The sequence below is a fragment of the Meriones unguiculatus genome, chromosome 3 (assembly GCF_030254825.1).
Source record: "Meriones unguiculatus strain TT.TT164.6M chromosome 3, Bangor_MerUng_6.1, whole genome shotgun sequence".
Classification (NCBI taxonomy): Eukaryota; Metazoa; Chordata; class Mammalia; order Rodentia; family Muridae; genus Meriones; species Meriones unguiculatus.
The window spans coordinates 177,757,691-177,779,033 of NC_083351.1; the positions used below are offsets into that span (position 1 = coordinate 177,757,691).

The 21,343-nt window shown below is 51.7% G+C and overlaps 1 pseudogene; it reads right to left on the minus strand.

Annotated features, from left to right (window-relative positions):
- Positions 1-1,415: 1,415 nt before the first annotated feature.
- On the minus strand, positions 1,416-2,032 carry LOC110549079 (histone deacetylase 1-like; annotated as a pseudogene).
- Between the last annotated feature and the right edge of the window lie 19,311 nt (positions 2,033-21,343).

Here is a 21,343-nt window from a genome sequence, read left to right on the forward strand (position 1 = left end):
TGGCCTTTGTTACCTGAACTGAAGCTGTGTATTTAGGGTAGCATCTGTGTGTCCAGAACTGAATGTGGCCTTGGAAGGTAGAGTAAGTAAGACTCCGGGGAGGACACTCGGGTGGGGAAGGAGCAGGCAAAAGGGAAGGGTGATCTCTGCAAGGGCAGGAAGGGACCAGGGGGGTACCAGCTTTCCATCCATCTGGGCCAGCCTGGCCCTGAGGTGGCCACGCTCTTCATGAGCAATGAAACAGTTCGGAAGCACGAAGCTCGGTTGCCCTCAGGCTGGGCCTGACTCCTGCTGCAGGAAGGTTCCAGGGTCCTTGGGAGGCTCTTTGCTTATTTATTTCAGCCTTCTCACATGTCATCACTGTCTGTCTCCTCTCACTGGACTTGAAAGCGTGAGAGAACGTGATTGCTTGACTAGGGCTTGCTCTTATGAGAAGTGTGAGCTAGGAATTGATCCACGAGTTCGACCTTAAACTGTCTCCTCCAATTCCCAAGGCTCAAACCAAAGCTGTGTGTAAGATCACACACATAGTTAACTGGGAAACTATCATGTGAGCTCTAGATGGCCGACTCTAAACTGGCTTTGAAGCTATTGCTACAGGAAAGTTTAAAAGTAATTCCAAAGCCAGTTACTCAGATTCATAACATGGCCCTCCACGTTTGCATTCGTGTTCAAATGCGGCACCTTTTCTGTTCTAGGAATACACAACTGCCAACCGAGGCGCTGGAGAGGTGCTCGGCAGTTCGAGTGTCTGGGACCCAAGCTTGGTGTCCAGCTACATGTACAGTTGTTCACACCCGCCTGTAATTCTAGCTCCAGGTGATCCGGCAGTCCAACAACCTCTTCTGGCCTCAGAGGGATCCTGCATCGGGGACAGGGTGAGGGTCCTCCAGAGGGAGGGGACAGTCTGAGGGTCCTCCCAGCTCCACTGCCCTGGGCTCTGGTCCCTGGCTCCTAGCTAGTCCCTGGGGACATTCTGTTTCATATAGTGTGTATAAATACACAGAGGAATAGAATATATAAAATCTGAGAGGAAAAGTGAGGGATTTGGGGAGGAGTCAGAGCTGCAGAGCTTGCTCAGGCCAACTTGACCTCTTCTTTGACCCCTTTGACTTCCGGCCTCTCCTCCTTAATTTCCTCCTCTTCTGTGACTTCTTTTTCGTCTTCTGGATCTTTTTCTTTTTCATCGTCTGTTTTGACTCTTGGCTTTTTTTGAAGTTAGAAGAGTTCTTGCAACCACCCTGTTCCTCCACATCTGATTCGGAATTCTTCCTCACAGAGAAGAATTGTGTGTGCCAGAGGAGCAGCTGGAGATGCGTGTGTCAGGGTTGTCTTCATCCTCATCACCACTCTCCTCTGGATGGCATCCTCGGGTATTGCCTGCATTTGGACCCCGGGAGCACGGGGCAGTGTTCTCAGGACTCTGGGAGGCACTCTCCATGTTTGTGAAAAGACAGTCATGACCCGGTCGGTGGTACAGAAGGCCTCTTCCACGCCGTCGCCATGCTGACTATCAGTGTCAATATACAGCACTCTCTGGTGGTACTTTAGCAGTTCCAGGATGGCCAAGACGGTGTCATTGACGGAAGAGACGCCAGATGCTTCCGACGACTTCTCGTGGTGCGGGCCCCAGCCCAGCTCACCGAGATGTCCATCTGCTGCTTCTTAAGCCTCAGAGCACTTGCCACGGAGCCACATCAGACAGCTGACAGAACTCGAGCAAGCCGAGAAATGCAGGGTGGTCCTCACCAACGTGGAATCTCGGCATCTGCTTGCTGGACTCCACATGCATCTGGGTGAATGGAATGCAAGGATTTAATGTGGCCACCACTGTGGTACTTGGTCACCTCCTCAGCATTGGCTTCGTGAAGACGATGCATTTCCATTTTTCGGTAGAGACCATAGTTGGGCAGCAAACTGTGGGCCATGCGGGATCTGGGAGGCTTCTCGGAGTGGCCTTGTCCATGACTGTAGTTTCCGACTTCCCTGGCATGTAACAGACTTTCCTACCAGTGCCCTGAGCCTGTGCCATCTTGCTCGCCACTGGACCCTACCGTCAAGCTCCTCGTTTGTTTTCGCTTAAATTGTTCACAGCAGTACTAAGATGCCCAGGGACAGCCCTTCCCAGAGCAGGAGCAAGGCATTTTTGCTTCTAATATAAATTTAAGATGCTACACATTAGGTAATGAAATGAAATGAAATATAAAATTAATTTTTAATTAAAAATTTTAATTTTTAAATTATTTTTTGATTTAACCATTCAATTCACCATGGAAAAAAAATTTGTCTCGGGAGTAAATTTTATGTATTTTAAATGACTCTTTCTTTTTTCCTCTCTGGTGTCAACTGTTTCAAAAGAAACTTTAAGGAGAAAATATAGGCCCGTCATGTCTGTGTGAAAACAAAGCCTTGTGTTAATACTGTTGACAAGATTTTTTTTTTTTTTTACTTTTAATGTGGCAAAGATGGCCTCAGAGTAAACTGGGCAAATACCAACTCCTTTTAATGGCATTTTAAGAGCCCTAATTCTGTCAACTATTAGGAACGGGTTCTTTCTCTGCATTCTCCATGGCAATCCTGATTTCGGCTTCCATCACGGGGTGACTGGGACGGGAGTGGGAGGCATTGGAAGGTCGATTACGACTGTCTTCAGGTATTTTTAGCGCATAGTCAGCAGAGCTCAAACCCCTGGCATCGGTAACACATTAGGTTGGTTTATTCAAGTCTCTGCGTGTGTGTGTGTGTGTGTGTGTGTGTGCATGTGTGCATTTAGCAGTGCGAGGGGCTTCCGCGGCATGCTTTTGTGTGTTCTGACTGGCCTCAAGCAATCTGGCAGAAATACAGGAAGCTTTGTTCCAAGGCTGTGGTCTTTCACATATATTCCTGGGAAATGTAATCTTGTGGTTTCCAGCCTCGCGTCTCTTTGAATATAGGTCTGAACAACTGTACTGTAAAGAGATTACATGCACTTTGGTTTGCATTAAGATTAATATGAGATGTGTAAGGAATGGGGAGCCACTTGGGATCAATATTTACTAAACTTAAATCTCTGTTACAGGGCGTCAGACTTAATTAGTGCTTAAATTCTAACTTAATTGTGACAGGCTTCCTTCTGTTTACGTTTCTGAGATTAAACAAGCTATGGCCTCCTCAGTGGCCTTTCCTGAAGAAGAAACACAGCTGGCTTCAAGTCAGCTGGTTCCCGCTCCTCCTCCCTCACCTTTTTTTTATAGATTTAAAAACACAAAAGCAAAAAACAAAAACAAAAAACAAGTAAAGACGAAGTTCTGCTCTTGGAGCAGCTGTAAAGTAAATACAGCTCCTTACCGACACCAAGTAAATTAAGCATAAAATATCCTCAGTTTATTTAATCCAGAACTTGAGGGATTAGATTTTGGGGTGATGGCCCCGCTAATCATCTGCTGTGCGGTAAAGGTGAACACTTCCGGCGGAGTCCCTGCTGCTGCGTTAGTTTACCGATGACCAGCTTCGGCGCCCTAGGATTAGACAGCCCTGGAGGACACGGTCTCCTACAGAATGCTGTGTAAAAGTTACCGTGGACTAGAGAGGGCCCAGGGGTTTAGTCCGGAAACACACGCTCCAGGCCACCCTCGGCTCTAGAACCTGTGTGGTCTGTTGATGATATCTGGGTCCTCACCACTCATCACTTTTCAACATGCCGGTCCTTGAGAGGAAGTTTCACATCCGGCCACAGCGGTGTCTACTCTTTCGTTGTCTCTGGTAGGCAGAGGGTGGGCCTGGCTGGGGGTGCAGAAAGGACCAGAAGCTTTGTGTCCAGAGCAGGGGGCATTCCTGATGCACAACAGTGCCCACGGCTCTCCAGGAATGAGAGGGTAAACCCTGAAGGCAGTGCCCGGTGATGGCGGCCAGCTTTGGCATTCAGCGGTACCAAGTGAGGAAAGCCCCTCCCTGGACCCGTGGCTAGGGCTCTGCACCGCTAGGCCAGGGGGGAGGGTCTAGGGAGCTGGATCTAACGCGCATCTCAGGAGCTCATTCAGCCTCGGCAGAGCAGAGCCTCACAGGAGCTGATGCTTAAAGCCATCAGGAGTCTGGAGTTGTTGCTCTGCATGGCCTGTTGGGGAAAAGTCTAGTGGGCTTTCTCTGGTTCCTCCTGGTTGTGTCTTCCAACTTGGGCGCTCATTGCCCCAAAGAGGCAGGAAAGGACCTTTTACAGTGTGGCTGTCCTCCAGCACGGGACTGAACTGAAGGTTTCAGAAGAGCCTTACACGGCCACCGCCACCCAACCTGGGGACAACTGAGCTCTGAAACGGTGCATCGGGGCCTCAGCTTTTTTTGAAGTTAGAAGAGTTCTTGCAACCGCCCTGTCCCTCCTCATCTGATTCGGAATTCTTCCTCACAGGCACTGTGTGTGCCAGAGGAGCAGCTGGAGATGCGTGTGTCAGGGTCGTCTTCATCCTCATCACCACTGGATGGCATCCTCAGGTATTGCCTGCATTTGGACCCCAGGAGCACGGGGCAGTGTTCTCAGGACTCTGGGAGGCACTCTCCATGTTTGTGAAAAGACAGTCATGACCCGGTCGGTGGTATAGGAGGCCTCTTCCACGCCGTCGCCATGCTGACTATCAGTGTCAATATACAGCACGCTCTGGTGGTACTTTAGCAGTTCCAGGATGGCCAAGACGGTGTCATTGACGGAAGAGACGCCAGATGCTTCCGACGACTTCTCGTGGTGCGGGTCCCAGCCCAGCTCAGAGCGACATCCAGCTCAGCTCACTGCGATGCCCATCTGCTGCTGCTTAAGCCTTAGCCTCAGTCCTTGTCACCAAGAATGACCTGTTCTTGCTGCAGTCCCTCAGTGACCCCCATGCCCTGGAAAAGAATCATTAGCAACTCCTGTTTTCTTTCTCTGTGGCACCGTCAGCAAACCGTCAGTTTCCCTTAAAGGCACTGGGACTGAGGACACGGGGCCCCTGAGGTGACCTGTCCCCTGCCTTGGAGAGGTTGTATTGTACGGTACAAAGTAAATCACCACCACGCTCGCTGTCCTGCTCCTGTGGTGCTGGAGGAAGAATGGGCCCCTGCCCCGGCCCCCTCATCTTCCTGCTCACATTCAGGGCTGGGGTGTCATAGCTGCCTTGTCGGTCCCCTGTAGTGACTGTGACGACTATCATTTGCCCTGCATTAGTTTAGACAAATGATAGGAACGGAAGAAATCTGACTACCAAAACACATTGCTGGCACCCAGGATTAAGCCACGAAAGCAACAGTGGATTTGTCTGTGGGCGCACACACTTTCCACGAGAGTTGTAGCAATTCCCAAATGTCCTTTGCATTTTCATCTGCACTGCTAGGTTCTTGGCATGGGTGTAGGGTAAGAGCTGACATGAAGACGATGATGATAAATGTGAGACCAAAACACTCTCTACAACCTCCTCCCTAGACACTGAGGGAACAGACACAACACACACACTCATGCACACACACAAATGCACACACACACATGCCTGCTTATACCCCAGACAATGGAGAACCTTTTATGGAACTCAGCAATCATATATATATATATATATATATATTATATAGACTGGTTCTTAGGACGGACCTTTCTTTTTGTTTTTGTTTTTCCAGACAGGGTTTCTCTGTATAGCCTTGACTGTCCTGGACTCATTTTGTAGACCAGGCTGGCCTTGAACTCACAGCCCTGCCTCTGCCTCCCACAGTGCTGGGATTATAGGCATATTGTACCCATGTTGCTTTGATTTAGAGAGACAGAAAACGTGCCCGTGGGCCATTTTCTATCGACAAAAGAAGCGTAAGTTCGTATTCCGAGGTCTTCACTCGGGCGGGTTTCTTTTTGCCCGGTGGCTACCAGAGCTGAGGAGCAGTGTTACGCATTCCGATTAACACCCTTCCTGCTCCAAACCCAGTGACGCACAGGGCGCCATTTCTGTTTCACGGGCAAGGAAGCCCAGTCAGGCCCCGAGGCTTAGCAGTGTGCCTGCGCCCAGCCAAGGAAGGGCAGACTGGATGCGACCCTCGCTCGTAGCCAGCAGATCCTGGTCTCATGCCTCCACAAGGCAGGAGAGCATCATGGAGGGAAAACAAAGCACTCGGAGGAGGAGGCCGTGTGCAAGTGCCAGCCTTACGTCACAGTCACACCAGGAACTTGAGAAAGCAAGGCGAGCTTTTTGACTTCTCCTCTGCCCTTTTGTCTCCAGGACCCCACCAGGATTAAGACTGTCACAGGAGAACATAGGGCAAGGCATTTTTATGAACTGAAGGATGGCCTGGAGGATGGGTGTGTGTGTGTGTGTGTGCGCGTGTGCGCGTGGTGTGCCTTTGTGCTATGGCTGACACTTCTGCTTGAAGAGTGTCCACAGGCAAAGCCCAGGACAACACAGCCCATGAGCCCTGGGGTCGGATTTCACATCAAAGGGCAGAATCCCAGAGGTCGTGAACCTGGGCTCGGGCTGTGCGTGCTCAGGGGCGAAGTGTGTGTGTCACACTGTAGAGCAGTAAACAAGGAAGGCGCTGCCTTTCCAGGAAGGCGAGGAAGGGAGAGGACACTCCGTGCCGTCTTAGGTTTATAGGGCAGTAATTCTTTCTAGGCAGTGCTGGCAACACGTTCACAGTCTTCGCAGAGCGTGGTCACGTGTGCTGCAGTGTCAGTGGAACCAGGGAGAATCTTTCTGACTAACTACAGGAGCACAGATTTGTGAGGTATTTTTTGTTTGGTTGGTTTTATTTATTTTTTTAAGAAATCTTTTATTGAATTTCTTCTACAACAATTCACGCATATGCGTAGTGCATTGATTTCTCTCGCCCTTACTTTTGTCCCACCCGTTTCCTTCCCCTTCCTCCCTATAAGTGTCTTTGCCACACTCATGTTTTTTTGTGGCCACTGAGTGTAAGCAGGGCCAGCTGTGTGACCATGGGTTTGGAACTATTCCTTGAAGTCTGAAGGGTTCCCTAGTAGGTGCACAGCTGAAGAGAATGTCTGCTCCCCACGGGATCTATCAGGAGCCCAAACTTCAGCAGGGCAGAGTGGGCCACCAATGTCCTCCCTGATCTGTGACGGACCACCCACTGCTGTGGTCTTCCCTGATCTGTGACCGACCGAGGGCTGGTGTGGTCTTGGGCAGAGCAGGCCCTTTGCAAATGGCCAAGGTGCTGGGACAGCGTGCCTCCATTGGCTAGGTCATGCTTGAAAGACACCATTTCTTGGCCCTTCTCCGTGTCTCTGCCTCTTGCATTTGCAGGACCGACTTCTCTGCTGTTCCCTGAGCTTCAGAAGCAGTGGTATGAATGTCCCGTTTGGGACTGAGCATGCAACTGTCACTTGTCCTCAGCACCTTGCCAGCCAGGTACTTCTACATTCCCGCCATTCTTGTAGAGAGGCGTCACCGACTGAAGAGTGAGAGCAGCTTTTGTCTACGGGCATAAACGCGAGCGTTCAGAAGGCAGCTCGGGACTGCACTCGCCGCACAGATACAAAGGTTAAAATTTGAAAAGCCATATGCCAAGGAGTTAATTTCCAAAATATATGAGCAATTCAACTCAAGAAGAAAAACAAAAGCAAACAAAAAACCCAACACGTTTAAAAGTAGGCTAAGCACTTGAAATGGCATTTCTCCAAAAACGAGATGCACTGGCCAGGCAACAGGTGTGTGAAAACGGACTGCTGTCATTAATAACCAGGGAAAGGCAAATCAAGATCGCGTGCGACATTGCCTCACAGCTGTCAGGACGCCTAGAATTAAGCCAACAAAAGTTGACCAGGTGTGGTGGACCAGTAATCCCAGTCACCAGGGACAGCAAGGCCTGTATTCAAGTCCACAGCCTGCCTGGAGCCATCCCTGCCTGGATGAAGAAAAGAAAGACGGGTGCTGGCCGGGGTTTGGGAGGACCTGGGGACACTGAAATGCTTGAACACCTTTGTCAGCGACATTAACAGAACCAGCACAGCGGCTCCTTGTAAAGTTAAAACTAGAGCTGACTGTCCAATCCAGAAGTTCTCTCCACGGCGAATCTCCAGAAGCACCAGGAGAGGAATTGAAAATCCAGCCACGTCCCTCAGCAGACGCAGGCAGAGAACGGCACACGGCTGCGGCCTCCTGCCACTGTTGTTACCGGAGACTTGAACTTTTCTGTTTACTCTGAGAATTTCACTCGGTATATTCACGTGTCAGTCCTCCTCCTACACTCTGCCTTCTGCCTCCTCCCCCTTCTGCCTCGCTCCCTGAGCCCGACCTTCTCCTGAAGGGAGTGTGATCACGACACTCAGGGCTGAGTTTTCCGGAGTCTCTCCCTGTCTGCGCGTTGTCCGGTTCTGGGTCTCTGGGTAAGTTCCCGGCTACCGGGAGAAGCAGCCTCCCTGCTGCGGGCTGAGTGAGGCACCAGTCACGAGGAGTCATTTTACCAAGTGCTCCCTAGGCAGGATAACAGAGGACTTCCTGCGGGCCCTGGCCTCCTAACCTCAGCCACCTCACTGTGAAGGACAATGACCTGCTTGCACGACGCGCGCACTGGGGCAGCAGAGGTTGTTGGGGAAGTGTCCAGCCACTTAAAAAATTGCGCATAAGGCCTGTTGCGTGAGACGGAGCCCACATCGGATATTGTTAAGGAGGCCAAGAACCCGGTACTGAGAGTGCTTCTTGCGTTTCCAAAGGACTCAAGTTTGGCTCCCAGTAGCCATGTCAGATGGCAAACAAATGCTTGTCATTCCGGGGTACGATATTCTTTCCCAGCATCTGACGGCAACTGCAGTCATCATATGCTCACATAAACACACACGCACACGATGAAGGATGAGAAAATCCTAAAACAATAGAATTTTTTTTCTGATTCCTGCATTCTTTTGATCTGGAATAGTTTATATAAAGACACTCGATGAAAGAGAAAGAGAAATTGTAACGTAGAAGGCATATCGGCTGCTTGTTATGTCAGCAAAGGGGGCAACTTGAGAGCGGGTTAGCAGTGGGAAAGCTTGAGACCTTACTGGGAAGGAACCACACGAATACGCACACATTCTACAGAGGCGCCGCAGTGTTCACTTCTCGCCCAGGGCACAGGAGATGTTCCTAAAACTTAAGATCCCAGTTTGGGGATTGGGAACTGCGCATCTTCATGGTGTCCGGAGCTTGTTTCTGAGGCATCTGGCTCTTGGCTAAGCTGGCCTGGCTGGCCTGGCCCTCGTCAGCTGTCTTGATGATCCCAGTTACTGGTACATAGGAGCACGTGTGGGTGGACCAGGAGATGCGTGTGTACCAACTTCGGCGTGATCTTTCCCACAGAAAGGGCTTAGGAACCACAGCGCTTCTGTTTTGAGCTATACCCATTAAAGAATCGCCATGTAGAGCTATTGGCCATCTTTTTTTTTTTTTTTTTTTTTTTAATATAGCTTTTTGTTGTAGTACTTAAGGAAAATTTATCCTTTTAGAAGCCTTTCTGGCAAAATGGTGGGTGAAGTTTCCAGGGCGCTGTAACAAAAAGATGGATGGCAAGTCTTCATGAGGACTTGGAAGCTGCGCTAGGCCAGTTTGGAGGGTTTTAGCAGCTGGAATTACCTTCTCAAACTGAGTTGAGGAAATTTATTATTTCATAGAGCAAGAAGTGCAAAGCCAGGTGGGCTCCAGATGTGATGCGGAGGGTTTCCTTCTCACCGATCCTCACAGTCACCTCGCCCAACTACAGAACTCCCTAACCCAGCCCGTTCACAGCTCCCGTGGACAGACGCACGGTCACAGGAGCTCTCTCCAGAGACGTTGTTACTCAGCATACGCTGCAAGTTTTCTTTCTTTTTTTTTAAACACAAAGCATCACTTTTCTCAGAACTTACACTGTGATTTTGTTCTTTTTTTCCTTAGCAGAGGCCACAATGGAAACCCTACTATAGAAACACTTGAGTGCTATCAAAGGAGCAGACCATATAAGGTGCTAGGGACCTTTTTATTTTAAATAAGAAACAAAACTATTTATACTTTTACAAGGACTCTGCCCTATTTTAGTAAATATTTGGCAAAGCTTCTTGATTAAAAGAGCAGACTGACCCTTGCTCTACAGGGCTGTTTTGCCATAACCGAAATCGTTCATTAATTTTCTGAAAATAGAAACAGCGTGTGTGTGTGTGTGTGTGTGTGTGTGTGCGTGCGTGTGTGTGCCTTCGCAGTGTGCCTGAACCAGTGTTTGCTGGGACTTCTCTCAGGTGGAGACAGAACTGGTTAGGTGTCCTTTAAACCTGGGTCCCACGCAGCCCCTGTGTGGGCCACAGTGACTGAACAGGACACTTACAGAATGATGTTTACTAATGGAGCAAAGACACCGGCCTTCGGCCCTCAAGACCGTTGTTTGTCTGACAATACATTCAAGATGGATCCAGATGACTGGATTTGCTAACAAGCCCCAAATGTTTTGAAAAACAGCAATTCCCTAAATTATTAAGCCAGCGCATTATGAGGGGAGCTCGCTGAGGGCCAGATGGTGTTCATTTGTTGGCAGTTAACCAGTACTGTGGCCCCGGGCTCCCAGGGAGCTCTCCCAGGCCCAACCACCTTCTCTTCTTCAAAGGCATGATCTTGGGAGCTGAATGGAAAGGTGTGCTGTCCCTGGAGGAGCTGGTCTTGACTTACTCTCAGAAAGTCTGAAGGAGCCATGCTGCCAGTTCCCCACCCAGTGGTGGGGCTGAGGCGTACCACTTGGCATCTGTTTCATTTATAGCAAAACATGTCTCTCCTCCCAAGCCCTGCCTCCCACCCTCTGGTCTGAGCAGACAGGTTCAGATCCCATATCAAAGCCACCAGAAGAGAGAAGAGTGATGGATGTTAGTGAAGGAATCTTGATTTCTAAAACTTCCGGTCTGGAAATCACTTTAGAGGTCAGGCCTGTCCAGCCTCCAGGCCACACATGGCCAAAGACTACATATGTGGTCCAGTCCCAAACCGTAGGCTTTCTCAAGGCTTGTGAGAACTCTGTTTCTCCAAGATGTCTGTTGTAAGTCAGATTTGGGTTCTTGAGCACAGACTCTGTAGAAGACAGGATCAAGTCATGTGTAAGAGCAGACACGCTCAGGGGCTCAGGGAGGTGAGCTTCTCTGCCAGCGTCCTGCTCAGATTCACTCGCTTCCCAACTCAGCAACCGGGGAATCCACACTTCAGCTCTCTTTGTTAGAAACTTAGCTCAAGGCACTAGCTGCTGTCACTGCTCTGTCACCTAAGGAACTAAAAGTGAGAAGAATAGATTCCCACAGTACAGATCTGGAAGGACTGGATGAACAGCCCTCAGCCCTCGCCAAGAGGGGGAGAATGTCGCTGTGGTGGTGGGGGAGGAGGGCGATGGCTCGGCGGGCAGGAGCTCTGCAGAGGACCGAGTCCAGTTCCCAGCACCCAGGACAGGCAGTTCACAACAGCCTGTAACTGTGCCTCACGGGATCTGATGCCCTCTTCTGGCTCCTTAGGGTACCTGCATGCGTGTGCACACACACATACCTTTGAAAGAGAAGCATCCACTGTTTACAAGTCTCTCCTGACTGTTGCCATAGGCAAAGCAATGTAACAGAAAGATCTCCAAAGTAACAGTGGCTCAGAAATGTCTAGAGCTGGGGTATAGCTTAGTGCCCAGCAGGGACAAGACCCTGGATTTAATCCCCAGCTCAGTTAAGATACTAACTAAATAACTGAATTATCTGTTGCACAAGAATGTACAGATAGTTGCTTCTGTTACACGATAAACTTAAATGTAAAGAGCAAAATTTTTTTCTAAGAAAATGTCTAGTTTTAGCTGTGAGTCTGTGTCACTCAGACCAGGGTTTTCGGTGACATGGCTCGCTGAGCTCTACAGCAGAACTTCCGGAGCATCGGGATCCGGTGCTTCTAACGCGTTCTCACGTCAGAGGTGTGACCCCAGGCTCCCAGGTCATCTTTGTCCTGTAGGGACTTTCTGGCCAGCAGATGGATCCGAGGACTGTCTTCTCTCTGCCACATGGCGTGCAGAAGGCCACACTGTCTCCACAGTCGGCAGAGCAGCTCTGAGCGCGCCCTCTGGGTTCCAGCTCCAAGTTCTAACCCAGTTCACCTCGGGCTAGGCACCATGTTGCAGAATCGGTGACCCCAGGGTCCGAATTTCAGAGCCCCTCCCCCAAGAGCTGGTTCCCATCCTGCCAGCTGATTCCCTCAGACACAGCTGACGGTTCCAGGGTCTGCTCTGGGAGGGACCCCATGACTTAAGGGGGGAAGAAAGAACAGGAGCCGACTTGCATTCCAGACTGCGTTAGGCAAGCACTGGAGTGACAGGGACATGAGGAGAATGCACACAGCACAGAACAGCAGCCCAGGCATGACTTGCAAACACTGGATTTGCACTTAGAACTGCAGGAAAAGTCACCGGCCATCATCTCTCAGGCCTGGCTGGTTCTGCCAGTGTGTGGGCGCTTGGCTGGGTGTGTGCAACCGCTCTGGGTCCTTCCAGACAGTCAGGAAAGTTAGGAGACATCAGCATTTAGAATAACTTCTCTTCCATGAAGATGGGATCCAGGGCTGACTAAGAGTTGACCTCATGTGTTCCCAGGTCTTCCCTTCTTCAGACAGTCCGGTCATCGCAAAGGCATGAAAGGAGAGCGATGGCGAAGACAAGGGAGGAGTGACAGGAACCTCAGCCCCTGCCACAGCAGCAGGTCGTGTGTGTGTGTGTGTGTGTGTGTGTGTGCGCGCGCGCAAGTGTGTGCTCGCGTCAGCCTGTTCCCAGCCTTGTTATAGGCCTGATCACTGTGGGTACTTGTTGATGTGCTTCTGGGGTGAGAATGAAGAGCAGAGAGGATCGAGAGGCAGAAGAAATCACAGAGGAGGAGAGGAAAAGGAGAATGATGGCCAGAGAAACAGAGAGCGCTGGGAAGCGTGGGACAGGCCGGCATCTAGGATTCTAAGCTGTTTGCGCAGGTTCTTCAATCCACTTCCCGTCAGGTGGCCCTGCTTTCCGGCGGAGCTTGACCGCACATGTGTCGTAAGACTAAATGATGGCTGTACCTGACCAAAATATAACCCTCTCCAAGTCATGAGGCCTTCTGAGCTTACAGGGCAGGGCAGGGGCTTGGCACTGTAGCTCCTAGTCCAGTGCCAGTCTCCTGTTTACAGTGAGGTAAGGACGGAGCTGTGGCTCGGCTGGTAGAGTCTTCCAGCACGTGACAAAGTCTTATACCCCCGGTACCTCAGAAAGCTGCACGTGGCTGCTCACGTCTGCAGTCTCAGCACTGGGGAGTCAGAAGTTCAGAGTTATAAGAGGGCAAGGCCAGCATCAGCTGCAGAAACCCTGCTTCAGAACAAAGGCCGCACAAAGGCAAAAGCAGGCCGCACTGGGCAGCTGCTGTCTGTCTTTCCTGGGACCAAGAGGTCTGACATCTAAGCTAGCCTGGTCTCTCGGAGAGGACAGAGCCTACGGGGCCTGGGCTCTGGCTGTTGCTGTGCTACTTCAGCCACGGTTCCTTGGATGATAAACAGGAGGAGCTGGGTGTCGCCGGTATCTCCAGAGTCACGGCTGCACTTTCCCCACAGAGACCGCTTAGCCAGGCACTGTTCGTGGTGTTGGCCAGGGCCCCGGCCATCACTGGGATGTGACTTTGCTTGGGTCCAAATTAGAACCCTGAGGCTGCCATTTTTCCTTGTTCCAAACTCGAGCTTGGCCCCAGCTGACTTCATGTGCTGGGCCCTCGGTGGATCTCCCCACCCCCATGCCTCAGACACTCTGGAAATGGGTGCTGCTCCTGGGCGGTGGCTTCACAGGGCTCCAGCTCGGGCATGACGAAACCCGGTCCTCCAGAGGTGCTTTCCTCTGGTTTTCCATGAGAGATTTAGAAGGTGAAGGAGTGGAGGCGCCAACTGCTCGCACACTTTTAAAGCTACGCTTATGTGTGTGTTTACCAGGGCTAGGGAGGTTGGGGTGCCTGCCATCCGTGAGGAGGGCAGAGGGGAACTTATGGGGTTGGTGGCACCCTCCTTGATGAGAAGCATCTTCTGACCGCCACCACCTCCCAGCTTGGTGCCTTTCGTTTTCATACCGGAAAGACCAGTTGCTGGTGCCCCGGTGGCTTGTGTCTTGGCCTTGCACGCTGTCCGAGGCCCCAGCTCTTCTCTCCATCTGCAGTGACTTTGGCGTCAACACCAGACACAAAGGCAAATGGTGTGACAGCCTTCTCCATCAACTCCCTGGGTGGTTAGGGTCTAATCCTTAGCATCTGTAAGAACAAATCTCCTGTGTTATTCTTGTGGTTCTGCTTGCCGGCTTTTTGATATAATGTAGAAAGCCAGCTCCTAACACACCTAGGATCATGAGGCTGCACAACTCGGAAGTTCAACTCGGAATTCGTCCCTTGGCTTGTCCGTTTTGTCAGTGAGGACCACCATGGCAGAGCTGTTGACCAAGTGAAAGAACAGCCTCCCTCAGCCCACCACCCTGCTTTCCCTCCCCCTTCTCCACAGAGGATCTGCAGCGGTACCCGGTCCCTTAGTGGTACCCAGTCCCTCATCCTCCGCAGAGGACCTGTAGTGGTACCCGTTCCCTCATCCTCCACAGAGCATCTGCAGTGGTACCCGTTCCCTCATCCTCCACAGAGCATCTGCAGTGGTACCCGGTCCCCCGCCGCCCCGACCCAACTCCCAACCTGGCCTGCTCCTGCATCATGTCCAGCTGATGCATCGTCTCCAGTTCACTGTTTTTCTTTGCACGCTGCCCCTCTCCTGGAACCCCGACCCCTCTCCTCTTCCTTCTTCCTGCTTTCCTCAGGTGTTTTATTGCTTCCCACAGACTCCCGCCCGTTAGCTCAAACACCAGGGTCACCAGTTCCCCTTCTTCTGAGGCCTCCCCAAACTGCTCATTATTTCTCTTTGCCTCTTACAGAGCAGTTTCAGCCCTACCTTCTGCACCAGAGGCTCCACGTCATCTTCAGTGTGGCCAGGTCAGCGTGGCCCGGACCTCCCAATACCCTCACAAATCTCAGGTTCACAGTGTGGGGGTAGACATGCTAGCCTAAACAATTACAGGCAGCTGAGAGGAAAAGAAAGGCAGCCTGGCCTTCTCGAAAGCATTAATGCTTCCAGGAAAGTGTATTATTTTGCTATTTAATTAAAAAATTAAACTAACATTTCCCAGTGTGGAAAGGTTGTCATTAATTACTAATGATGAAACAGCTAAGTATAATTTCTTGGAAAAGCAGGGTAGCCAAGCATCTAGGAAATAAAAATGTTCATCTACTGGAACCTCTATTTCTACTTGCAGAAATACCTCCCAAGGAAGACATTCAAATGCTGAAACACAATAAATGCACAAAATGCTCACTACAGGGTTCTAGAAAGGAAAAACTGGAAATGGCTTAAAGTAACCAAGGAAAGGAAGAAGGAAGTGTCTATGGGCCGCACACAGCAATATGCACCCACAGGACTGAGGCAGGAGAATTACAAGTCTGAAGCTCATCAGGGTACCATGTCCAGATGCTGCCTCTGAAAGGAAGAAAGAGAACATGGTCAGAAAATGAAGGTGCAAACTGGAGGGTGGGCATGAAGATTAAAATGTGAAGAAAAACACTTATGACACCATACATCAGAAGAGGCAGAGCACAGTTATAACGTAGGGAAGTTGCCGAAAGACATTCAGATGAAGTTTGTTTCAAGTGGAGATAGGACCCTCTTCAAATGTCGCAGCTTTACATTTAAACAGCAAATTCTAAATATTAACTTAGGGATTTAGACAGATAGTCTTCAGATGGGTCTTCTCTGCCTCCCTCCCTACCTCCCTCTCTCCCTTCCTCCCTCCCTCCCTCCTTTCTTTCCTCCCTCCTTCCTTCCCTCCTTTCCTCCTTCCCAAGTTTGTTTAAACAGAACACTTTCTTTCGATCTCTAAATATTTCAGCTCGACTTGTATTCACTTTTATTTTGAAATGCGCTTGAAAACAAGACTAATGAGCTGATAACTCCAGTCGGGTAAACAGGCTCCAGAGCCTCCAGTCTTGGTCCTTTTTAGGGAAGAGGCGCTCGCTCCCCAGCTGCAAGGTTCACAGGGCACTTGACTCGCTTCAGCTTCATCAGCCATGTGTTTCTCCCGGGAATTTTCCCCTGTGACAACAGGAAGAAACACTCCTCTGGGCAGTTCCAGGCTGATCTAGGAGGCGCTCCCGAGGCTGCTGCCCTTGGCCTCCACCCTGGTCACGGCTGATCGCTGCGTCTCGGAGCTCTTAATCTGGACTTGGTGCTAGAACATTTGTAAACAAACTATGGAGCTGTCATTGGGTGGTAGCGCTCCACCCCCAGTGAAACAAAGCTTGTGAGTGGCTGGCTGGAGGTCTTAAAACTTCGGGAAGGTGGAGGAGAGGACCAGAGCACGCCCCAGACTTTTGTTTTGTTAGCTTTTGCGTGTTTAAGACAGGCTCTTTTTAGGGCCCAAGTTGGCATGGAACTTGTGGCTTTAATCTTCCTGACTCAGCCTCTTGAGTTCTGAGATTGTAGACCTTGTGCTGGTTGGGTTTTGTCATCTAGACACAAACGTAGACATTTGGGAAGAAGAAACCTCACTGAGAATGTGTCCACCAGGTTGGCCGGTGGGACACTTTCTTGCTTAGTGATTGCCCCTGGAGGACCTTGCCCACGGTGCCAGCGGTCCTGAGTTGTGGAAGACAACAGCTCCCCCAGGTTGTTGCTTTGGTCGTTGGTGATCACCACAGCAGTTAAATCCTGAGTAAGACAGGTGCATCCCACCTAGGCCAGCAGATATTTTGTTTCTGGTGTTGGGTGAGCAGAGAGTTGAGCTGGGATTTCTTTCTGTGAGGTCTTAGTCTTGTTAACGGATGCTGTGTTGTCTGAGGGGGTGGGGTTCTTTATGGCCACGCTGACCGGCAGCAGCGACACTGTGCTCTCCCGGAACACTCCAACTCTTCAGCTGCCTGGAGCTGCCCCACCTAGGTGTGAGGGGACCTTGCAGGACCAGCCAGAGAGCAGGCAAGGCTTGCCTCCCTCTGCCTCAGGCCCAGCAGTTCAGGAAGCCCCATTGCCACAGCAGTATCTCTCCGTATAGCACTAGGCCAAACGACGACATCAGCCGCCCTTTGAACCCTCTCCCTGTCAGGAAGATGTCATCATGCCGGGAGAGGCTCGGGGTCTTGTCAGAGGTCATATCTACTAGCAGGTGGCACTGGGATTCTAATCCAAGAAAGCAGGTGGGCTCCAAAGACTGCTCTTCCGTTATACCTCTGTGACGCTGCCTCTCAGAACTGTCTGTGTAAGGTACCAAAACATCACATCCTCAGGAGGGAAGAACTGTTCTGTCTCTCTTACCAGAGGAAGACCAGAACACAAACATGCTAAGCAACGTGTCTTTTGGCACGTGACATATGAGTGGCAGAGACTGGATTCGCTGTGGTAACTTGGATCTCCAGTTTGTGCTCAGCTTCACTGTGGGGCCGCCTCTCCAAGGCCTGGCCTCCTAAGGTGGTGGCACGCCAGCATCCTGAGCGCCGGCTGTGGGTCAGGCCAGTGTCAGGGCTCCATGGGCTTGGTGTCAAGAGGATGGAGCTTGCAAAGGCCTCTTCACCAGGTGCAGGGCCACAGAGCCGCTCCAAAGGCACGGGAAGGGTCCTGTCTGGGCTGCACCTCCTGTTTACTTCACAAACCAACGCCGAGTTCCCTTTAGGAAATCTTTACAATGTACAGGCCTTTCTTTCTGCTGTCAGAGAGGGCTGAGAAACAGCCAAGGCCTGCCTTTGCCTTTATCTCCTTAGATAGAGGAGAAATCCACAGTTATGTGGAAGCCAGGGAGAGCCAAGCTTTGACACTGTCCAGCTCTGCCTGCAGAGGCACCAGCAGGCCCGGATGACGGTGGAGGCCTGATCTGGGGCTGCTCCCAGTACTGGAAACCCAGGCGCCCCAAAGCCGAGTCTTCCACACACAACCAGAAGGCTTATCCTCAACCCTCGGGCTGGGCCTCCTGGCTATATATTCTGTTATCCCTGGTTTTTCCTGGAATGCCCAGGCTCACAGTGTGAGTTCAGATAAGAACACAGACACCAGTGCCAGGCAGGCTGCGTTGAGGGCTCATTCGGGCCGTAAAGAGCAAGCTACCAAAGCCCCAGGGCCACGGTCACCGGCCAGTGAGGGCAAGGACATGGGGCTCTTAGGTCACACCGCATACAGCTGGGATCCAGGTGGTGTTCTCAGTTATGTCCACGCCTGCCCCGTGTGTATGGAACTGTGCATTTGATTTCCGGTGTCTTGTAAGGGGGCATGGCGGGTGATGCCTCTAATCCAGCACCAGGCCGGCAACGGCAGGGGATCCACGTGGAGGGCTATCCTTAGCTACGTGGCAGGTTGGAGACTAGCCTGGGCTATGTGGGGCTCTGTCTCAAAGACTACACTGTGGCACCCCTGAGCATAGCCCACACTCTCCTGTAAGTGTGAGCTGGCACTCACATTCGGCCGTGCACACTACTGTTGGCCACGTTTGGAATCCTCCTGCCTCCTCAATGCTCCACCCACTTCATTGCTGCTTCTCCAGACTGTACAGCAGTGCGCCCATTCTGCTGTGGTCTTACCACACTAAGGACAAGCCTGTCTGAGCTCTCCTCGGAGGGCTGACCGTATCTCCAGTAGTCTGTAAGACGCCGTGTGACCCGTGAACCCCTTGCCCCTGTCCTGTGGCAGACTGAGAGTGTCCCCACACGGGGGCTCACGGCTGAGTGTCTGAAGTGACGTCTACCTCTCAGGCGCACTTCCACCTGAAGTCCCCTCTGGGTGAGGGCCTCTTTCCAGCTGTGTGGTCAGCTAGGAGCGCAGACAGTAGCCGAACCCGGAGTCCAGGCCTCCAGAGCAGCTAGCAGGGGAGTCTGCCCTGCCCGGGACTGCCACAGCTGCCTGACTGAGGCCGCTGACTTCCTTCCCCTGACTCCTCCTAGACCCTCAACACTTGACAAGCAAACAAACCCCATGAGGACTTTGAGCTGCTGTAGAATTTTTTTCTGTAATCTGTCATATTTTTCAGCAAAGAGAGCTCAAGAATGGTTTAACTTGATATTCCTTGTTTCCAGGGAGTGAGTGGCTCCTGTGGCCCAGGCTGGCCTCAGACTCCACGTGCAGCCAAGGGTGACCTTGAACTTCTGCCCCTTCCACGCCTCAACAGGTTGTGGTCTGGTCCTCAGATGCCATGCCTTGTCTCTGTTCTGCGTGTTACACAGGATTCCACCGGCTGCGCTACGGCCCGGCCCCTGGCTTTTATCATGTGGGTTTTGAAGTCTTCCTTACATATTGAACATTTTCCTCTTTCCCTTTTTGATCTCTCTCCCTCCCATTAGGCCTCCCACCTCCATAGACAGTCGTGTCACACCCACACGTTTTTATGAACTTGTATAAGCTACAGGAGCCACGAGTGAGCAAGGACAGCTTCTGAGCCAGGGTCTGCCTGTCTCTGCCGACTACTGTCTGCCCTTGCGTGTGCTCTGATCCTCTCACACCTTCACCGACAGCAGCTTTCCTCCACCTGATAAACGGCTGCCCTCCCCACCCACCGCACGTGCCTAGAGTCCTCTGTCACACCACTCGCCTCCCGTGCTACGCTCTGTGGCTCCAGCCAGGCAGAGCCTTCTTATGCGCCGCCAGCTCTGTTGGTACCCAGGTCTCGGACTGACCTCTGAGTTTTGTGTGGCACTCTGGCCATCACTCCATTGGCTCCTTGCTCAGCTGTCCATTCTTGGGCAGGAGCTGGGCCTTCCTCAGCCTTGAACACCAGAAATCACCTCGTGGATGGCTGGCTCCTCCTGGCAATACTCTTCCTATCGTGGAAGGGTCAGCCTTCAGGTGTGACCCTTTCTCTCAGGCAAGAACTCAGCTGTGTACAGGCTTTAGCTGCTGCAGCAGGTACCTTCTTGGGACCAAGAAGAAGAGCTGAGGACAGTGAGCCGTGTGCAGCCTCGGGAAGGCCCAGCCTCAGAAAGGCCTGCTCTGCTGTCACACGCCCGGATTGTGCGAAGGTGAGGCCAGCCCAGCGCTGACAGGAGTGTGTCGCCGCCTGCGGAGGCTGTCTACACCCTGTCCTCACTCCCGGCTCAGAAGGGCTCCTCACCTCCCCAGCCTCGCACTGGGGCCAGCACCCACCCTGACAGACCTGTTCTCCCGGCTGCCCCCCCCGGCCTCTCACCAGCACGTCACCCTCACTCACTCTCCTGGCCCCAAGTGCTGACAGCCAGCAGGGAGGGGTAGGTGACTGTGGACCCAGCAGCTGACTCCACGCCCCTTGCTGAGATCCCAAACATGAACACCAAAGACCACACTCTACAGGTGAAGATAAGTCCTGAGGGAGAAACACGTGCGCATGCACACACACACACACACACACGCACACACGCGCACACATACACACACACAACACAAGCATACATACACACGTGTGCGTGCACACATGAACACATGCCTGTGCACACATCCATTTGCACAGATATATACACACGTGCACATGCATACTTGTTTATAGCTGTCCTGGCTGTGTGTGTGTGTGTGTGTGTGTGTGTGTAGTTTTTCAGGACAGGGTTTTTCTGTGTAGATCTTCCTGTCCTGGAACTCACTGTGTAGACCATGCTGGGTTTGAACTCACCTAGGTACCTCTGCCTTGAGTGCAGGAATTAAAGACATGTGCCACCATGCCCGGCTCTGTGGAAGCGTTTTGTCAGTTGAGGTTCCCTTTCTCTCAGACAGCTGTAGCTTGTGTCAGGGTGATATAAAACTAGCCAGGACACTACATACATGCAAGCATGTGACAAACATCAGGCCAGACGCCATGGCTCAAACCAGCCTGCCTAAGATGTGCTGAGCAAGTTTCCTTGTCGGCTCCCACAGTTCCTTTTCTGCTAACAGCAGAGCTGTAATTACAGGAACCCCCAGTCACTGAGTACCGCACCCCAGATACTGGGCAGATAATGTGCCTGATTCGTAGGACCATCTCATTTAATCCTCTCAGCCTTGTGGTGCTGTTGCTGTGTCTGCCGGAGAGGAAATGCCTTACTACATGTGACACATGTAATGGCCAGAACCCTCGGTACGCAGTGCCACAGGTTCTCAGGCCAATGTTACCTGCAGCTCAGCTCTGAGACTGAGGCTCCCACAGCGTCATGGTGGGGAGGGGCACAGAGTGTTCTCTGTCTTGCTTGCTCCCCGTTCACACCTTCGGGAGAAGCCAGGGCTGCCTCCATACTTGCTGCCGTTCCGGCTCCTTTCGAGAAGGCAGACCGTGCCAACACTGGGCCTGGGTTTTTAAATTTTATTTATTTATTCACCTTACATCCCAGTCACAGATCCCTCCCTTCTCTCCTCCGGCCCTCCCTCCCTCCCTTCGCCCTCAACCC